This window comes from Nicotiana tomentosiformis, chromosome 3 (genome assembly GCF_000390325.3).
Source record: "Nicotiana tomentosiformis chromosome 3, ASM39032v3, whole genome shotgun sequence".
Classification (NCBI taxonomy): Eukaryota; Viridiplantae; Streptophyta; class Magnoliopsida; order Solanales; family Solanaceae; genus Nicotiana; species Nicotiana tomentosiformis.
This window is the reverse complement of record NC_090814.1, coordinates 129,685,780-129,707,027: the sequence shown is the minus strand read 5'-3', so window position 1 is coordinate 129,707,027 and position 21,248 is coordinate 129,685,780. Positions and strand designations below refer to the sequence as shown.

Genomic DNA, 21,248 nt, shown 5'->3' with positions numbered 1-21,248 from the left:
AGGTATACGTTTCGCTCGGGTCGGTGCTCGATCAATATAACCTGTTCCAGCTCTTCGACCGTTGATTTAGTGGCGTCGGAGTCTTCGGGAACAATAAAAGTTCGAGGGGTCAAAAAGTCCTCCTTTTCTTCTTCTATCTCCTGCTTCCCCGATTCGGTCGAGACTGATGACTGTGATTGCTATTTGACTTCCTCCTCTCCTTTGATGCTCGGCCTCTCCGAGGTTGATAGTGTCGATATCGGTGTTACCTCATCGACCGCAAATATTTCCTTTGCGGCATGCTGTTTCCCGTATACTATTTTTATACCGTCCGACGTTGGGAATTTCATCACTTGGTGGAGGGTCGAAGGGACTGCCCTCATATTGTGGATCAAAGGTCTTCTGAGCAGGGCATTATATCTCATGTCGCCCTCGATTACATGAAACTTGGTGTCTTGAATCATTCCAGCCACGTTCACCGGTAAAATAATCTCCCATTTAGTTGTTTCACTGGCTATATTGAAGCCATTTAAAACCCAAGCTACGGGTATGATTTAATTCTATAGGCTGAGCTATTCCACGACACTCGATCGGATGATATTTGCCGAACTACCTGGATCCACTAAAACACACTTAACCTGAACTTTACTTAATAAGATAGAAATTACTAGAGCATCGTTGTGGGGCTGAAAAATGTCTTCCGCTTCTCCGTTGTTGAATGACAAAGTTCCTTCGGGCACATAGTCTCGGGTTCGTTTTTCCCTAATCGACCCCACCGACGATCATATGAATGACATGTTGGGGTTCCTCCTGTTCATTTTTCTTGTTGGCGTCTCTTTCTCTGAAATGATTCTTGGCTCGATCACTGAGGAACTCTCGAAAGTGGTCCTCGTTGAATATACGGGCTACCTCCTCCCTTAATTGTCTACAATCCTCGGTCTTGTGACCATGCATGCCATGATACTTGCACATCAAATTTGGGTTTCTTTGGGAAGGATCAGTCTGTATGGGTCTGGGCCACATGGTATCTTTGATCTTTCCGATTGCCGATACAATTCCCGATGCATCGATGCTAAAGTTATATTTCAATAATCGAGGTGCTTCTGTGGAATCAACATACTTGTTGAAACTACTTTTGTTCATAAGTCCCTGAGAACTCTGTCCTTGATCACTTCTTCGATTGTTCCGAGTGGAGTTGCGTCCTGAACCATTATTCTTTCGATCTGCGGCATATGGTTGATATCGCTCTTTGTTCGACCTTCGTTCCCTGTCGATGTCCACATAGTTTTTAACCACCGACCTATTTGGATATACTGAATCAGAGGGGGCTCTTAGTTGATCGTCCTCGACCCTGATCTTCGACTGATATCGATTGTGCACATCTACCCAGGTCATGGCCGGATACTCGATCAAACTTTATTTTAACTGACGTGATGCTATCGAACTCCGCTCATTCAACCCTTGGGTGAAAGCTTGAACGGCCCAATCATCTGTGACCGATGGCAATTCCATGCGTTCTATTTGAAATCGGGACACGAACTCTCTCAACATTCTATTACCTCTTTGTCTTACTTTGAAAAGGTTCGATTTCCTCATTGCGACCTTTATGGCCCCTGCGTGTGCCTTTACGAAAGAATCTGCTAACATGGCGAATGAGTCGATGGAGTTTGGTGGTAGGTTGTGATACCAAATCATTGCTCCCTTCGAAAGGATCTCTCCGAATTTTTTCAACAACACAGATTCGATTTCATCATCTTCTAGGTCATTCCCTTTAATGGCTAAGAGATGACATGTTCGTTGGGATCCGTCGTTCCATTTAGGAATTTTGGGCATGCAGAATTTTTTGGGGATCGATTTTGGAGTTGCACTTGGCGGAAAAGGTTTTCGCACGGATTTTTTGGAATCCAAACTTTTCAACACTAGTGGTGCCCCCGGGATCTGATCGACCCTGGAGTTATACGTTTCCATCTTTTTGTCGTTTGCCTCGATTTTCCTTTCTCCTAACTCTATTCGTTTGGTCAGTTCTTCGAACATCTTAGTAATTTCGGGATTAGTCCCTGATTCTTACTTATTTGAACTTATTACAGCTGGCTCTATTCTGTGGGTGATTTCTCGGGGTGAACTGGGCTCCGGTCTGCTCGGTACCCCGGTTTGACTCTGCAACTGAGCTATCGCTACTTGTTGAGCTTGCAATATTTTAAAAATCATACGCAAGCTGATTCCGTTTTCCTCAACGTTATGGGTATCTCAAGCTACAGATCGAGTACCACCATGAATGCTATTTTCAGGTTCAGAACGTTGATTTTCTTCGATAGCCACATGCGAATTAACGTTTAATGGTACTTCGACTCGGGCTCCAACGGCATCGACGAGCGGCCTTTCGGCCCTAGGCGTCAAGTTGTTGTTTTCACCTTGAAGGACATCTTCGTTGTCGATAGGTAAAGCCATTAATTGAGAGTTTATTGTTGCTAATCAAAAACATTTTCAACAACAAGCGTAAAATGGTGTGTTTTGCAGACTTGTATCAAATAACCACTGTTATCCTTAGCCCCACAGTGGGCGCCAAACTGTTTACCCGAAAAATGGAAAGAGTTGAATTTGTACGTAGTTCTAAGGGTATATGGTATAACTTGACACAATTTATAAGAGTAAATAGAAATATCGAATATTGTCTGTAAAGAATGAAAAATAAACAAAGTTGAAAAGAGGATGATTTATGGATTAAGCAAGATGAATCAATTTATAAAGCTAAAAAAGGACAATTCTTCAGTATGATATCTGAATTATAATGTATACCAAACTTGATCCTTCACAGAAATATAGTCATCCATTTTATAGTGGGGGATCCTACTTTAGATATAATTAAAAATACATAGTGGGGAACCCATAATAAATCAGCTTTTCCCTAATTTCCGTCGAGATTCTCTCCCTTAGTGCGGCTGCAACGACTTTTGTCTATGAGCTCAATCTTGATCGGACTCAGCATTGGTCGGTTTCCAGTTTTAGAGCTCGATGTGCGTTTGAGGTTGATGTCGACTCAGGGTCCGGTAATTACTTCGGCTCGGTATCGGTTGGCCTCTGGCCCTTAAGCTCGATTCCATCACATCTCATCATAGTTCGATTCGGACCTGAGCTCGATAATGACTTCGAACTCGGTATTTGACCTGTACCTGAAATTTGAAGCTCGTTTGTGCCATCTTCGGATCCCATCTCAATATTATGAATACTTTATTCGGTCCAATATGATCCCATCTCGATTAGTCGTACGAAGGCCGAAATCAGTTTCGACCGTATACAAATAGATTAAAGGATCTCAAAATGCTTTGAAGAAAAAGGGACAAAAGAATTGACATAGCTGTAGCGAGAGGGTGAGTAAGCCAACGGAAAGAATAGCAGTGCTATGTACTCTTTCATAAGAGAGAGCTGGAAGAGGTAAAAAGAAAAGCATTGAATCTGAAAAATTGTTGAGACAATCAAAGTTGGCAAGTCTTCAGAAAGAATTAATTTCACAAAAATTCATCTAACTTTCTGATTAATTAATTATGATATATATCATAATAAAATAAAAAGGCCGAAAATGCTAAATCTGCTACATATATCGGCATAATTGAGTTATTTTTCTATTACACTAATTTTATGATTTTGATGCAATAAAACTATCTATGAAATTAACCCACTTTATGAATTTAATAAAAAATTCTTCACTACAAGCCAGTAACACGCTCCAATTATGAGAATCAGTATAAGGATAATTAGCATCAAGTATATAGTAGTCATAAGTCATAACACATACGTTTACAAGCTTGTCTGATGTAATCGAATTAAAAACATGAACCACGCAAATGCCCCATATATATAGTTCCAACTTGGCCAAATACATAGACAACCCTTAAAATTGGTCCCAAATTCTATTTAAACACTCAAACTAACACTTGTACCTATTGAATACTTTAATCCCAATAGAAGTGTACCTATTAAACCCACCCGCTGATATGGCAAAAGAAGTGACTTTTACCCAAACTTTGAGCGTGTGACTACTTAAATATAATAATATTTTTTCCTTTCTTCTTTATCTGTATCTCCTTTCTCTGTCTAACACCCACTTCAGAAGTGGCCGGTGACATCGTCGGTAGAGAGCACTACAACAATTTTGAAGATGACTTGGTAGTGTGAAGGTGCCGTTAAAAGGATGGTGGTCTTGAATTGACTGTCTGGTTATTGTCGATAATGGTCCCAAGAGATGGTGATGAAGATGCAGTGTATTTGGTGGTGTATATGATGGCCGAAAGAGATGATGGTTTAAGGTGAAAGCACAACAAAAATATGTCTTAGTAGTGAAATGACCTTAATGGGTTACAGATTTTGCTCAGATGGTTTAATCACTGGAGAAGATGAAGGCAATATTGATACAAAAAATGGAGGTAATTGTATGAAATAGAAAAGTAATATTGGTATTGGTGGCAAACCGGTGTCTGCAGTGGAGTTTTTAATTAGAAATGTGATTCTTTTTTTTTATAAAAATATTAATTGTTTACCTTAATTAGAAAATGGAGTTAATATTGGACCATTCAAGCTTATGAATTTTTTCATTAAAAGAGAAGCTATTGATTGTTTAGTCGGAAAGCATTGACATCGATGGGAGGGGAATAGCAGTGGGGTTCTTTTCTCTTTCTTTTTGTTTTTTTTGTTTTTTGTTTTTTCCTAACACATTTTTTAGATTAACAAAATAACTTGGCTTGTTTTTATTCGTTAATTTTTTCATGTCACGTGCTTGCAGTTCATTCGCCTAGTTTTACTTCCACACATTATGAGGGGTGTTCAATAGGTACACTTCTATTGGGTTAAAGTGTTCAATAGGCACAAATACTAGTTGGAGTGTTTAAATAAAATTTGGGACCAACTTTAAGGGGCTGTCTATGTATTTGGCCTTCCAACTTCCATTCCCTCCCCCCAATATTTTTAAGCAATCGCGTTTAATTAGTTAAAAGAGCACATCTCTGCCATGTAACTTAAAAATCAGAATTAGTGTAATAACACTTGTATGATAGTGTTCAATCTATAGAAGAAGAGGTTCAGAAAACAAGTGAAATGGAATAGCTGATTGAAGAACTGACACTCAAATGAATTGTCTGCATAGTTGGAGTGAAGTCATACATATTATTCCTACGTTTCTTCCTATGTAGAGGAAAATCTTTGATCACATATAGAGTGTAGGAAATGATAGCAAAAATTTCAATAATAACACCGTTTCAATATTTTTTGTAAGCGGATACACGAATTGACTTGAGTCGTGATGGGCACTGTTCTAAGAAACTATTTCAGCAGTGTGAAATGTCTCTCCAGGATTAAACAAGCCTACCTCTATTTGGGAGGATACAACAATCAACAAAATATTAAATTACAACCCAACTATTTAAAAAGAGGAGAACAAAGAAAGTAGACTACAAAAGTTTAAGGAGAAAAGAAAAGAAAGCTTGAAGAGGAACGAAAAGGCAATGGAAAAGATACCGATCGTTGATAGCTATTTTGAAGGCCTATTTATAGGCTATAAGAGAAGTTTAGAGCATGACAAGTGTATAACACTTGTCTTAAATTTTTCATGCAAGATTGCCACATGGAAGGACATTTGTCCAATTTTTGAAAATATCACAACAGTTCCCCCACATATTTTCAAAAAATTCATACAAAGAGGAGTAAAATTTTCTGGATTTGTATGGTCCAAATGCAATAGGTTTGGTGTCTTTTCGACTATGAACCAAACTTAGACAAATAAAACTTAACTCACAGAATTACTGGTGAAATATAATATTTTTATGAACCACTAATACTTATTGTAAGTCAAAGATTTTATCAATCACATTTCGACCCTCACAATTTTGTTGTTCAACGCGGTTTTGCGCCACTAAGCCATGCGCGTGCCTGGTTATTCTTGAGAGCTCTAGAGACTAGGCCAAAATCTCATAGAAGCCGCCCCACTCCACGCTCATATAGGTGAATTCATTAAGTGTATACTGCTTTTAAATATATTATCCTAAAGGAATATGAATTTCATTAAAAGTTATAATTCATCCTCTCAATTAGTAGCAGTCAAGCACTCTCTTTTTGTGCTTCAGTGTCAATATTGACTTGTTATTACATATGAACCTACTTCATGGGATCTCCAATCACATAGGTTGGGTTACCATCTCTATGACAATATGGCGGCCTTAATCCCATCTCTTTTGAGGTTTGAAGAATTAATTTTCTTCCCACAGGTTTAGTCAGAGGATCGGCCAAATTAACTTCTGACTTCATATAATCAATGAAAATTATTCCATCTCTCAGCATCTGCTTTATGATATCATGTCTCAATTTCATGTGTCTACTTTTATAATTATAAGATTTATTCTTTGCTATAGCTATTGCCGCTTAGCAATCATAATGTATAAACACAGGAGGCAATACGTTTTTTATTGAAGGGATATTAGCTAAGAAGTTTGTTAGCCACTCAGCCTCAGAACCAGCTAACTCCAGAGTTACAAACTCTGATTCCATAGTCGATCTAGCAATGATCGTCTGTTTAGCTGATTTCCACGATATTGCACCACCACCAAGGGTGAATACATAACCACTAGTGAATTTTGTCTCATCTGAATCAGAAATCCAGTTTGCATCACTGTACCCTTCTAAAATAGAAGGAAATCCACTATATAGGATACTATAATTTATGGTTCCTCTCAAATATTTTATTAGTCTAGCTAATGCAGATCAATGCTCTCTGTTGGGATTATAAGTATATCTACTTAGTCTACACACATCATAGACTATATCAGGCCTTGTAAAATTCATTAAATGCATCAGACTCTCAATAATATGTGCATATTTAGATTGAACAATTGGGTCATCATTATTCCTTTTCAACTGAGAGTTAGCATCAAAAGGAGTGCTCACAGATGTGATATTAAAATATTCAAACTTTTTAAGAAGTCTCTCAACATAATGTTCTTGTGACAATATTATTCCATCTTCACTCCTTATAACTTTAACTCCCAATATTGTATTTACTTCACCTAGATCTTTCATATCAAAATTAGCAGACAGAAATAATTTAATACTTTACACAATATTTAAACTTTTACCAAATATAAGCATGTCATCAACATATAGACATATTATCACATAATCATTGTCTACCACTTTAGTACAAACACATTTATCCACCTCCACTGAATAAAAACCGTCTCTCAGTAAGACTTGTTCAAATTTCTCATACCACTGCTTAGGAGCTTGTTTAAGGCCATAAAGAGATTTAATTAATTTACAAACTTTATTTTCTTGTCCAGGAATGACACAACCTTCAGGTTGAACTATATAAATTTCTTCTTCTAAATCACCATTTAAAAAAGCTGTTTTGACATCCATTTGATGGATAAAAAGCTTATGGATAGAAGCTAATGCAATTAAAACTCGAATAAAAGAAATTCTAGTCACTGGTGCAAATATATCAAAATAATTTATATTTTATTTTTGAAAAAATTCTTTTGCTACTAACCGAGCTTTATATTTATCTAAAGATCCATCAGGATTAAATTTCTTTTTGAAAATCCATTTACAACCAATAGGCTTTGCACCAGGAGGTAAATCTGTTAAAATCCATGTTTTATTTTTTAAAATAGAATCGATTTCAACTTTTATTGCCTCTTTCCAATAATTAGCTTCTGAAGAAGTTATAGCTTCAAAATAATTTGATAGTTCATTATCGACAAGAAAAGTCTGAAAATCATTCCTATAAGAAAAATATTCTTTCCTAAGCCATTTATTCCTTCTCAGTTCCTCATTAGAGGTAATTTTATTATTTGTTTCAACAGGTGTATGAGAAATTTTATCAGACAGTGGATAAATATATTCAAAGAACTCAGCATTCTTTGTCTCAATTATAGTATTGCAATCAAGCACATCACTTTTTAAAACAAGAAATCTATATGCATCACTATGTTCAGCATATCCAATAAGTATGCAATCAACAGTTTTAGAACCTATTTTTCTCTTTTTAGGTTCAGGCAAAAGAACTTTAGCAAGGCACCCCCACACTTTTAAATACTTCAAGTTAGGTTTATAACCCCTCCACAATTCATACGGAGTTTTGCCAGTTCTTCTATGTGGTATTCTATTTTGTAAGTGACATGCAGATAAAATAGCTTCACCCCACAAATTATTAGGAGTATTAGAACTAACTAACATAGAGTTCATCATCTCTTTTAATGTTCTATTTTTTCTTTCAGCTACTCCATTTGACTCGGGTGAATAAGGCAGAGTTACTTCATGAATTATTCCTTCTTTTTCACAAAAAACATTCAAAGATAAATATTCTCCACCTCTATCAGATCTAATTCTCTTGATTTTTCTACTAAGTTGATTTTCAACCTCAGTTTTATAAGAAATAAAAGCATTAAAGGCATCATCTTTATTTCTAAGCAAATACAACTTAGTATATCTGGAAAAATCATCAATAAATCTCACATAATACCTTTCACCACCTCTGGTCATGGTTTATTTTAAATTGCCTAAGTCAGTGTGAATCAAGGATAATAATTCAGTTTCTCTATTTACAGAAAAATAAGTCTTTCTGGTACTTTTAGCTTCAGCACATATTTCACACTTATCAATATTATTTGAGTCTAAACCAGATATTAATCCTAGTGACTGCATTTTCTTTAGGAAGTAGATGCATTTCCATTGATAATATCAGAAATATTTAGTACAAAGAGTCCTTGGTTATAATAGCCCTTTCCCACAAACATATTATTTTTGGTCATTATGATCTTATCATATTCAAATGACACTTTCACTCCGGCTCTTCCCAATAAGGATAAAGAGATCAAGTTTTCCCTCATAGTAAGAACATGCAGTACATCAACAAGGGCTAAAGTTCCCGAAGTGAGTTTCAGGAGAACTTTACCCTTACCCAAGACTTTGGTAGTACTTGAGTCTCCAAGGTAGACCTTTTCTCTATCATCCTCTATAGGAGTATAAGAGGAAAATGCTTCTCGATTTGCACAAAAGTGCCGAGTAGCCCCAGAGTCTACCACATATTCTTTTGCACGTGCTACAATGTTTACTTGAGAAATGACAGCTGCAATAATATCACCTCCTTCAGCTAAGTTAGCCTTAGGAGTATTAGTTTTTCCTTTGTTATTTCATGCTCTGTACCTACACTGTGAGGCATGATGGCCTGGTTTTCCACAAATAAAACAAGAGCCCTTTTTTCTTTTAAGGTTAGGATTTTTAGGCTTGCAATCTTGAGACTTATTCTCGTACCTTTTACGGTTGTTGGTGTTGCTTTGCACTAAGTTTGCTTTAAGAGCTGTCATCCTAGTTTTGGCAGATTCTTTTCTGTTGGAATCTTCAATTAGGATGTGGGTCACAATTTCCTCAATGGTCAAATTGGAATCTTCCTTAAGTTATTTTTGTAGTCACTCCATGAGTCAGGCAGCTTCTCAATCACCACTCCAGCAGCAAACTTTTCTGGTAATGACATCCCCTCAACCTTCAAGTCTTCTAGCAATTTTTGATATTCGGTGATTTGCACGTTCATCTCTTTATCATCTCTCATCTGCCATTGATAAAATTTTTCTACTATAAATTTTTGTTTTGTAGCATCTTCAGTAGTGAATTTTTTAATTAAGGCTTCCCAGATAGCTTTTGCTTCCTTGTAACTGCAATACACGTCAAACAGTTCATTTGAAATAGTTTGTAATATAGCATGATGACATACCTTGTTGGCATATTGCCAAGATTCTACTATTTTATTATCAGTGTTTGGACTAGGTTGCGGATGCAACAGTGCATGTGCAACACCATGGATATCAAGTAGTGAGAAAATACGTTCTTGCCAACGCTTGAAATTTTTATTAGCAAAAATTTCGATATTCGACACATCTGGAAATGGCCTGGCATATGATAGTGCAACTGGAACTGGGGCAGTGGAGGTAGCGCCAATATTGGTAGTATCAGTAGTACTTTCAGCATCAGTGTTATTTGCCATAGTTTCTTAGATCGTAGGAAATGAGAGCAAAAATTTCAATAATAACACTGTTTCAATATTCTTTGTAAGCGGATACACGAATTGACTTGAGTCATGCTGGGCACTGTCCTAAGAAACTATTTCAGTAGTATGAAATGTCTCTCCAGGATTAAACAAGCCTACCTCTATTTAGGAGGATACATGAATCAGCAAAATATTAAATTACAAATTCAGCTATTTAAAAAGAGGGGAACAAAGAAAGTAGACTACAAAAGTTTAAGGAGGAAAGAAAAGGAAGCTTGAAGAGGAACGAAAAGGCAAGGGAAAAGATACTGATCATTGATGGCTATTTTGAAGGCCTATTTATAGGCTATAAGAGAAGCATAGAGAATGACAAGTGTATAACACTTGTCTTGAATTTCCCATGCAAGATTGCCACATGGAAGGACATTTGTCCAATTTTTGGAAATATCACAACATAGAGTTCTCTAATTAGAAATTGAATAGTGGGTTATATGGATGAGATCTTCAGGTCTAGCGGGTGGATGAGTCCATTTTCTTGCTATCCGCTGCACATATGCTTTGTAGAAAAATCCTTTGTACTTGGGTGACTCTCCAATTTCCTTTGTGAATTGTGGTAATGGCTCAACCCACTTGTCTCCTTGCAAGTTATAGAAGAATGCACGCGAGTAGCGGCTTTTCCCTCTCACTCTCACCAATTTATGAGTTGCACTCTTGAATTTATTGTTGCTAAACATCTTTTCCCATACATATCACAAAAAAAAATCAAATATTAAATAACTTATTCTTTTAGTTTTGGGATAATGGTAATTAACTCTCATACCAACTGAGATTTACCTGAATCACATCACCTATATTAACAACTAGTTTGTCTTTGGAAGGTTCTATTGGAATCCACTGCCCATCATTTTGCACTTGAAGGCCTCCAACTTCATCCTGGTAAACAAAAGTAATGCAGTTGCCATCTTCATGTGCAGATTTTCCATTGTCTTCAGCTTCTGTTGCTGAAAAAAAGTGGAGACCAATCAATAAGTCCCATGACCGATTGTTGTTGAATATTGCATGTGTTAGGAGGGAGGCCCAAACACTCACTTATGATGCTCTCCAATAGAACCCCTAATTTGGTGAAGTGCGAAATCATCTCCTCCAAAACTTATCTAAGAATATCAAAATTCAAAAGTATTCCACAAAAGAAGTTAAGACTGTGACAATAATAACAATTATGCCTCAATTCCAAGTAAATTAGATCGACCATATGATCCTCAATGTCCATGTTAGCTTCATTTAAGTTCATCTTATTAGTCCAATACAAAAAAGTAAAGATTCTTTTTACAAATTAAACAAAGACGAAAATGCAAATTATTTTTGTTCTTCTGGAAGCACCATGACAGAGTTACTCTTTGCTTGGGCTGGGTTCTCCCTTGATTCAATTTTGACTAATTTATAACCTGTTTGGCCAAGCTTCTCAAGAGGCCAAAAATACTTTTTTTTTCTTTTCTCAAAAGCATTTTCCCCCTAACTTGAGGTGTTTGGCCAAGCTTTTTGGGAAGAAGCAGAAACAGTTTTTGAGAAGCAGAAAAAGTAGCTTCTTCCCAAAAGCAGAAGCAATTTTGACTTTTCTTCTTACTAAAAATACCCTTAACAAAATATAGTATATACCAAAATAACCATTAAATCTAATACTTAGGATATTAATGTATAAATATTTTTTATTATTTTTAGGATAGATTTCTAATAAATAGTGACTTTAGGGGTGAATACTTTTATATTTGTTGAATGATTTTTAATATATTTAACTTATATTAAAAGAATTAAGTACTTTTAAATTTTATTTTTATATTTTACTTAAATAAAATGAAATGATTTAATTATTGCCTGTAATAACAAATTTTTAAGATTATTTATTTACTTATAATATTCACTATTAAGTAAATCTATTCATGTCCTTATTTAATTTGATACTTAAAAACACTTTCTGAAAAGTTTGGTCAAACACAAGTTATTGCTCAATAGTGCTTTTCAGAGTGATTATCCAAACACAAACTGCATCTCTATGAAAATATTTTTTTTCAAAAGCATTTTTTTAAAAAAACACTTTCAAAATAAGCTGATTTCTCCATCTTGGCCAAACAGGCTGAAGTGATTGTGGAATTTCCAATACCGTACCGAATCCCTTCTGATACAAGTATCTATTTGTTTAATTCTTATAAAATTAAAAAGCAATAGCTTTCCATTAACATCAAATTTGGATTAAAAAATCAATTCAAAATATGTTCGGAATTCAGAAAAGATCTGAAACAAATCCGAATACACGATTTTTATCCTAAATTATTTTCTAGAACTAATCAAACCAATTTGGAAGTGTATAAGTTTGAGGAATGAGGAAGAGAATATGAAGACGTACTTGAATTGAGGTGGATTTTTGGGGTAGACATTGACGCCAGAGGATGCATTAAGAATCAATACTTCTCGTCCGAATGTTGTGAATAACCAGCAGGTGGTACAGTACCTCCAGGCTTGGGAGAGACCAAGAGTTTATCTTCATCTGAAGAAACAATGAAGATCTTGTACAAATCCATTCTTCTGTTTAGCAACTCCAAAGGAATTCCATGATTCTCAATCTGGAAGAAGCCACAGTTAACACAGGCTTCCTCTATTTGCTCCATAGCCTTCCTTTTCCCATCTTCTTCTTCTTCTTATTTCAAAAATGGAGATGTTGCGGAATCCGAATATATAGAGAGTGATGAAATCACAACTACTATATCTAAAAGTAGCTAATAAATAGTTAATGAGACAATAATAAAATGAACACCAGAAATTAACGAGGTTCGGCAAAATTTAATTTTTGCCTAGTCCTCGGACACAATCAACTCAAATTTATTTTACTCCAAAAATATAAGTGAAATACTATAAGAGAGAAAGAAGATTCAAATGCCTTCGGAGATAAGAAGGCAAGTGAGAGATATTTACAAATGAACAAAAACCTTGCTATTTATAGAAGGGAAATGGCCTTAATAATGTCATGCATGACATCATATTAAGTATGAACATGCAATATAAATGCATGAAAAATGTATCTACCAATTTCTTCCTAAAAGGAGGCTTCAAATGTTCATACTAGTTCACATTAATCTTGTCAAAATTCAACAAATCTCCACCTTGGTAAGATTCCACTTTTGCAATTTTTTCTTACTGATAAATTTTAATTGTGTCTTCAACTTCAATCTTTAAAGTTCAACAATGTTGATCAAGTTCAAACAATGTTGAAACTTGATTGCAGTGGCTACTTTTGTAAGCATATCGGCAGGGTTGTCTGTAGTCCGAATTTTCTGCACCATGACTCCACCTTCTTCTATAATATCTCGTACAAAGTGATATCGAACATCAATGTGCTTCGTCCTTGCATGATAAACTTGGTTCTTTGCTAATTCTATAGCACTCTGACTATCAAAAAATAGTGTGATGCTTTTTTGACAATACCAAGATCTCTAAGCGATCTTGAAGCCAAATTGCCTCCTTTACAACCTTCGTAATTGCCATGTACTCTGCCTTAGTAGTAGACAAAGCAACCATTGACTGCAAAGTAGATTTCCAACTAACTGGTGCATTTGCAAAAGTGAAAACATAACCAGTAGTTGATTTATGCTTGTCCAAATCACCCGCATAATTCGAGTCACAATATCCAACTAGATACTAACTATCTTCCATCTTAAAAATCAATCCAACATCTACAGTATTACAAATATACCGTAGAATCTATTTTACAGCTTGCCAATGCTCCTTTCCTGGATTATGCTTATACCTGCTTACAACTCCGATAGCATGTGAAATATCAGGTCTTGTGCAAACCATTGCATACATCAAGCTACCAACGGCATTCGCATATGGAACTCTTGACATATACTCTCGTTCAGCTTCATTCTTCGGCGACATAGCAACACTCAGCTTAAAGTGAGGAGCAAGAGGAGTGCTAACCGACTTCGTGTTCTCATTCATGCCAAATCGATCTATTACTTTCTTTAAGTATTCTTTCTGAGATAGATAGAGTTTCTTTGAGTGTCTATCTCTTTTTATCTCCATGCCAAGAATTTTCTTCGCCTCACCTAAATCCTTCATCTCAAACTCCTTTCTTAGTTGAATCTTCAACTTCTCAATTTCCTCTTGACTTTTGGAAGCTATCAATATATCATCAACGTATAGGAGAAGATATATGAAAGATCCATCTTCAAGCTTGCGCAAATATACATAATGATCGTATTTGCTTCTTCTGTACTTTTGCCGCAACATAAACTTGTCAAATCATTTGTACCATTATCTAGAAGATTGTTTCAATCCGTACAATGATTTTTCAAGTTTGCACACCATATTTTCCTTTTCAGCAACTTTGAATCCTTCTGGCTGAGTCATATAGATTTTCTCTTCCAAGTCTCCAAGTAAAAATGTAGTTTTTACATCTAACTGAACTAGTTCCAAATTCAACTATGCTACCAAAGCCAACAAAACTCTAATGGAGGAGTATTTCATGACTGGATAAAATACCTCATTGTAATAAATTCCCTCTTTTGAGCATACCCTTTGGCCACCAATCTTGCTTTGTAGCGAACATCTTCTTGGTTAGAAAATTCTTCTTTCTTTGCAAATACCCATTTGCACCCAATTGCTTTATTGCCCTTTGGGGAGATTGGCCAATTTCCATGTGCAATTCTGATGAAGGGATTGCATTTCTTAATTCATGGCAATCATCCACTTATCTTCTTCTGAACTTTGGACTGCGTCTTTATAAGTAGTAGGAACACTATCAGCTATAATTGAGGCTGCACAAGCCACCGTCTCTATGAGACGAACAAGTTTCTTTATTATTCTTTTTGGCTTGCTGGTTGCTATTGATTCAAGTTGTTGTTGGGGTTCCTGAGTTGAAATCTCCCATTCTACTAACTCTTCTTCCAGGGAAAAATCTTCTATCGTTTCCTCGTTTTCTCCATGTGTTGGGAAAATTAATTTTCCCTCAAACTCTACCTGCTTTGAAGCACCATCAGTTTGTTCGACATCTTTAACTGTCACCTTATATGTTATGGTAGATTCATCAAAGGTAACATCTCTGCTGAATATAATTTTTCTTGTCTCTGGACACCATAATCAGTATCCTTTGACTCCAGAAGTAATCCCCATAAATATAGCTTTCTTTGCTCTCGGATCTAATTTTGACTCTTCACATGATAGTATGCAATTAAGCCCAACACATGTCAAAAATTATTATCTTCAGCAGGTTTTCCATACCATTTTTCAAATGGTGTCTTGCCACCAATAACGGCAGATGGTAGACGATTAATGAGGTGGCATGCATATTGTAATGACCCGACTTGTCGTTTTAAGAATTTAAGACATGTCTGGCGGCATAAGGCCTTGAGCATCTTCTTATTATGTGTATTAACTTCCGTGCGTGGTTGAATTTAGTTACTGGATGATTCGGAGTGATTTGACTGTAGTCGGAACTGTGTGAAGGCAACTCCGGAATGGAGTTCTGTCAGTTTCGTTAGCTTCGTTGGGTGATTTTGGGCTTAGGAGCATGTCCGGACTGTGAATTTGAGGTCTGTAGCAAATTTAGGCTTGAAATGGCGAAAGTCAAATTTTTGGAGTTTTGGACCGGAAGTGGACTTTTTGATATCGGGGTCGGAATGCGATTCCGAGAGTTGGAACAACTCCATTCTGTTATTTGGGACTTGCCTAAAAATTTGACGTCATTCCGGGTTGGTTTGATAGGTTTCGGCACGAGTTTTCGAAGTTGGAAGTTTTGGAAGTTCATGAGTTCGATTCATGGTGCGGTTCATAGTTTCAACGTTGTTTGATGAGATTTGAGACCTCGAGCGAGTCCGTGATAGGTTAAGGAACTTGTTGGTATGTTTGGACGTGGTCTCGGGGACCTCGGGTGAGTTTCGGATGAGCTACATGTCATTTCCCTCCTATTTTGAACTGATGTTCTATCTTCTGGTGTTCTTCTTCGCGAACACGAAGAGTATCTCACGTTCGTGAAGTGTTATTGCTGACCACTCCATATTTCTTCTTTTCATTCGCGTTCAACCTCTCGCATTCGTGAAGGTTTGCCTTTTTCATCCATCACGTTCGCGATTAGCTACTCGCGTTCGCGAAGCTCTCCATGGCAGCCTCATATTTCTTCTTCGCGTTCGCGTTCAACGTCTCGCGTTCGCGTAGGTTCCGTCCCTTGTTCTTCGCGTTCGCACTCCTTCCCTTGCGTTCGCGAAGGGTTTTTCTGGACAGCCTTACCTTCCTTCTTCGCGAACGCGAGCCTTTCTCCGCGTTCGCGATGCTTTCAGACCTGGGCAGATTATAAGTTTTCCAAATCGAGGGTTCGGCCATTCTTATCACATTTTGACTTGTAGTGCTCGGTTTTGAGCAATTCCTTGTGGGGTTTTCAAGAAAATTGATTGGGTAAGTGTTCTTTCACCTAGAATCTATTTATTTCCATGATTCTATCTTTATGTTTATCATTTAAATTGTGTTTTGAGTTGAGGAAAATGGAGGTTTTTGAAGAAAAGTTTCAAAATAAAAAATCACGCTTTAAGGGACAAAATGGTATCGGAATTTGATAAAATTGATATGGTTGAACTCGTATCGGAATGGTTGTTCGGAATTTATGAAAATTATGTCGGGTTCCGAGAGGCGGGCCCCGCGCTGACTTTTGTTGACTTTTTGGAATAAAATTTTAAGTCGACGTATTATTATCCAGAATTATTTCTGATGAATTTTAATAAAGTTATACAATTAATTTGGATAGATTTGAATGGCTCGGAGGTCAATTCAAGCAAGAAGGCAATTTTGGAATATCGGCATAACTTCAAAGAGGTAAGTGTCTTGCTTAACCTCGAGTGGGGGAATTTTTCCTTAGGTATTGAGTCTTATGTGCAATTTGTGTAATTGAAAACCATGTACGCGAGGTGACGAGTACGTACGCACTTGGTTTATGTAACGACCCAGCCGATCGTTTCGGGAGTTATAGTCCCGTTTCCCCCATTTCGGTTTCCTTTATACTCTTATGCTATATTATGATATACCGGGTTAGTTGGTTCGGGCCCGGAGTGGTTTCGGAGTGGAATGAGACACTTAGTCTCTTATTTAGAACCTTAAGTTGGAAAAGTCAATCGGATGTTGACCTATGTGTAAACGATCTCGCATTTTAATTCTGATGCTTCCGTTAGATTCGTTAGGTGATTTTGGACTTAGGAGCGCGTCCGGAATGTGATTTGGAGGTCTGTGATAGAATGAGGCTTGAATTGGCGAAATTGGAAATTTAGCGATTTCGGTCGGCAGTGGAAAATTTGATATCGGGGTCGGAATGGAATTCCAGAAGTTGGAGTAGGTTCGTAGTGTCATTTGTGACGTGTGTGCAAAATTGGAGGTCATTCGGATGTGGTTTGGTTGGTTTCAGCATCGGTTGCCTAATTTGGAAATTTAGAAGTTCTTAGGCTTGAATCCGATGGTAATTTGATGATTTGATGTGGTTTTGAGTGATTCGAAGGTTCGGCTAAGTTGATATGCTGATATATGACTTGTTGGTATTTTTGGTTGAGGTCCCGAGGGCCTCGGGGTGATTTCGAGTGGTTAATGGATTTGTAAAAGTTGGAAAATGCAGCTCAAGTTGCTGCTACTACTATTTTCGCACCTGTGGAAGAAAGCCTTGCAGGTGCGAGGCTGCTGGTGCGCGTGGGGAGTTCGCAGGTGCGGGAAATGCTCGGCTAGGCAGGTTGCGTAGGTGCGAGTTGGAGGTCGTATCTGCGAGCCCGCAGGTGCGAAACCTGGGGCGCAGATGCGGAAAGGGGAATGCTAGGCATACTTCGCAGATGCGGCATGCGCAGGTGCGATGAGTTTGCCAACGATGCGGAGACTGGGCGGATAAGTGAGTTGCGCAGGTGCGGCTCCTTGGACCGCAGGTGCGGTCGCGCGGGTACGAGTAAATGGTCGGAGGTGCGAGAAGCCTGGGCAGAGGGTACATATTACACACTTCGCGAATTTTGGTGCATTCTTCACCATTTCTATTCCGTTTTGGAGCTTTTGGGAGAGATTTGAATAGGGAATCAATGGGGTTTCATTGAGGTAAGTTACTTGAGCCCTAATACTTGTATATATGGTAGTTTTTCTGTTGTTTAATCATTGTAATTAGCGAAAATGAGGGGTTAGAGTTTGAAATTTTTGGAGAGTAATTTAAGGATTTAAAGGACCAAACGATGTTGGATTTTTAAGAATTTGGTATGGTTAGGCTCGTAAGTGAATGAACTTTCTAGTTTTGTAATTTTTTTTGGATTTTGAGATGTGGGCCCGGGGGCCGGGTTTGAGCCAATTTCGGGTTTTGGTCTAATTTTGTAGCGTTTTTTGTGGACTCCATTCCATTAGTGCGTATTGATGGTATTGTACTGATTGTGAATAGATTCGGAGCACTTAGAGGCCGAGTCCAGAGGCAAGAGCATTGCGGGTTAGAGATTTGACCGGTTTGAGGTAAGTAACGATTGTAAATCTAGTCATGAGGGTACGAAACCCCGGATTTTGTATCATTTTACTATTCTTAGTGACGGACATGCTAGGTGACGGGCGTGTGGGCATGTACTGTGGGGGATTGTGACTTGGTCTGTCTTGTAGCAACTATAAAGTTGCATGCTTTGTTGAAACTATATGATACTTATATATTTTAGAAAGAGTTTCTGTAAATTGGGCTGAATGCCATGTTTGGGCCTTGCGCCAGTGCTATTTGGACCCTTAGGGCCTTTTTCTTACTATCCTCTCATTGTTTTTGATTAAAAATCTATACTCAGTTATGTTTATGCTTGTTTACTGCACAACTCAGTTTTATGACTCTATTTTGATGTATATAAATATTTTGGGCCGAATGCCCTGTTTTACTGAAATGCCCGAGTGGCTTGAGAGGTTTATGACTGAGTGAGGTCGAGGGCCTGATTTGTGAGGATGAGTGTGGATTGGGGCTGCGTGCATGCAACATACTTTATTATTATAGCACGTGAGTTGTCCGTGCAGCACGTGAGTTGTCCGTGCAGATTACAGCCTTTGGACTGAAGGAGCCCCTCCGGAGTCTGTACATACCCCCAGTGAGCGCAGGTACCTACTGAGTGCGAGCGCCGAGTGCTGAGTGACTGGGAGGTATGAGTGATTGTGAGGTATGCCCGAGTGGCAAGAGTGATGGTGAGGTATGCCCGAGTGGCACGAGTGGCTGTGAGGTTTGCCCGATGGGCTATATATGAGTGATGTTTTGCCCGAGGGGCTGTTTATGATCTCATCATTTTTGCTCACCATTGCATTTTTCCTCTGTTTGAAAACTGTTGAAAAATATCTTTAAATGATTTTTTCTGGAACTGGGTTTAAACGAGATATTTTGATTCAAACCCTGATTTTAAAAGCATATGGTATTTTACTAAGATTTTCTGATATGAACGTTATATGATTTATTGCTCGTCACTACTGCTCAGTCTTCATTTATTGTTATTACTTACTGAGTTGGCGTACTCACGTTACTCCTTGCACATTGTGTGCAGATTCAGGTGTAGCTGGACACAGTAGCGGTTATTGATTGTTCTGGTTGCAGATTCTGGAGATAGCAAGGTAGTTGTTTGGCGATCGCAGCCCCTGCTCTTCTCCCTCTTATCTTCCCCTAGTTGTATTTAGTTATTTTCCAGGCTGAGTTAGCCTTGATATTCTTAGACAGTTTGTAGTAGATGCTCATGACTAGTGACACCCCGATGTCGGGCTTTTCCTTCCGCACTTTTGTTTTGATTTGAACTCCTTTGCGAAGGTTTTTATGTTAAATAGCACTGAAATTATCTTTGAAATAAAAATATCGGTTTGTTTTGGAAATGAGTCGGCTTGCCTAGTTCCACAAAAGGCGCCATCACGACAGGGGTTTGTTTGGGTCATGACAGATTGGTATCAGAGCCTAGGTTAATAGGTCTCACGAGTCATGAACGGGTTTAGTAGAGTCTTGCGAATCGGTACAGAGACATCTGTACTTATCTTCGAGAGGCTGTAGAACCCTTAGGAAAATTTCACTTTCTTGTATTTTATCATGCGAAATTGATTCATCTTGAAACATAACTCTTTGAATTCCTTCCATGCATTCGTATGCGCATATGAGCACTCGGTATCAGTTGTGCATCGCCGACTTGTGATTCTATGAACGAGGTTCGAGATGTGTATTATGTGTTTTGGTGATGGGCTAGTCTGGAGGACTTGAGGCCAGGTTTAAACCGTAGTTTTTGGCTCGGTAGCTTCAGTTGTAACCTGTACATTTGGACTCATGTGTCCGGTAATGCCCCTACGAGTGGAATTCTTGGCTCGATGAGCGGTGGAATGGCTTTGTGATGAGTATAATGTAACTGTGGGATGTGTTAAGATGATTTGAATATGACGAGAAGTGTTTCCTTGAAATGTAAAGGAAGGCCATTAGGCGCTTGATTTTCGTTTTGATGTGACGTACGGTCTTAAGTGTGAATGTTTTGAAGGATCTTTCACGTTGTTATATTTTGGGGCAAATTAAATTCTCATGTCTTGTCAATGAGTTTGGACTTAAGAAGAGTAAGTGATTGTGTAGTAATTGTGGTTGCGAATGGGTATTTTTGATGTTGATGGATCGAGAAAGATGATCTTCGAAGAGACTTAGAGTCGGTAATATTTTATTGGTTCAGATGCGACAGAGATACATTTCGATTTGATGCAGCAGTTGGGTAGCAAAGTATGAGGGAAGACATGACGGGAAGTGTTTCGCGGTGGTTGAAGTACTAGCAGGTCAAGTAGGAGATGTAGAGGTTGAGAAGTTTCTTAAAGGAGATGATTTAACCGAAGTAAGAGTGGCAGATTAGCATATAAATTCACTAGTAGGGTAGTCGTGCACCTTGAGAAAGTGTAGAATGGCTTGGAATCGTATTAGTATGTGAATCGGTCTGCAGACTCTATTTGGAGTGATGATTAGTGTACAAAGGAAAATTGAATATGGCAGAAAAGAGTGTGTTTGAAATGAATAGAGGCGTGAAGATTTGATTATCGTGTTAGGTGCAATATGACTTGAGTTCGGAAGGTATTGTTGACGTACAATTGATGTCAATAGGGAAAGTGCAGACTTATACAAATAGTGGGTGAGCATGAACTAAGGAGAATTTACGGATTTAGTGGTCGTTGCACTCAGTGCAGTGTCATTGGAAGATGTCGGTAAGGAATTCCACATGTGGGT

General features: G+C 37.8%; 1 pseudogene; it reads right to left on the bottom strand.

Moving 5' to 3' along the window:
- Nucleotides 1–9,903: 9,903 nt before the first annotated feature.
- Nucleotides 9,904–14,083, bottom strand: LOC104085488 (flavonol synthase/flavanone 3-hydroxylase-like; annotated as a pseudogene).
- Nucleotides 14,084–21,248: the final 7,165 nt, after the last annotated feature.